Source organism: Limulus polyphemus, unplaced genomic scaffold (genome assembly GCF_000517525.1).
Source record: "Limulus polyphemus unplaced genomic scaffold, Limulus_polyphemus-2.1.2 Scaffold2115, whole genome shotgun sequence".
Taxonomy (NCBI): Eukaryota; Metazoa; Arthropoda; class Merostomata; order Xiphosura; family Limulidae; genus Limulus; species Limulus polyphemus.
In genome coordinates, this window is record NW_013667725.1 from 177,152 (window position 1) to 178,031 (window position 880).

General features: G+C 28.3%; 1 protein-coding gene across 1 annotated transcript in view; it reads right to left on the reverse strand.

Annotated features, from left to right (window-relative positions):
- Nucleotides 1–880, reverse strand: part of LOC106465989 (ubiquitin carboxyl-terminal hydrolase 14-like) — a 38,839-nt gene that overhangs the window by 19,664 nt on the left and 18,295 nt on the right. The gene's annotated exons all lie outside the window — the stretch shown is intronic.

An 880-nucleotide genomic window follows, 5' to 3' on the forward strand; every position in this document is an offset into this window, starting at 1 on the left:
TTGTTCTTAATGTATCAAGCGTCTATATACAAAGAAAAGCCAAAAACTATGATTTTTATCATTAAATGAAGATATAGCCTAAAGATGCTTTGCGGGTTTTACGGCAAAACCAGGATTCATTTGCTCGGAGGCCCCTGGCCAGTTTTTTCTACTCTTTGAATAGAGAAGTAGCTAAAAATTTATTAATTGATAGCAATACTGCTCAACATCAGAATACACAATGCACAACAGTGGTTACAACAACTCTAATCACACCCATGGAAAACTCCTCAAGCGAAATAATGTTTATAAAAATATAAATTTTCTTCTTTTTTTTTTTAAAGATACTAAATTTTAGGTACATATAATAGCTGTATAATGAAATGTTACTAATAAAAATCATGATGTCAGTAGTAGAATTATTTTGATATGTTATCATATTTTCCTTGCAACTTCTTAATTAAGGGTTTTTATACTGATTACACAGGTTTGCAAATTTAAACTTCATAAAAGTTGTTTTGGTTTTAATAATGGATTTCCATAATTCAGCTACGCAGATTTTGTAAATGATATTAAATTTTTTTCTATCACGTAAGGATTTGTTTACAAATTTGAAAAAAAAAAAAAAACTTTTACTTAGATCAAATTATTATTTTGTTTACCACACTGAACATGTTTTATTATGTTTGTTAACAAAAATACAAACAAGCTGAAGAAAAGGGAAGACACTGATGTCAACACAAATATGCAGCCTCATTCATTCATTTTTGGTAAAATCTAAGTTTTTTAGTCTCAAAGCTAAGTGTTATGGTCTCTCTTTTATATATCAAGTTATGACATTTTGTGAAAAATCTGTACGTGATGGAGAAAAATGGATATCATTTTTAGATTCAGCGTACAG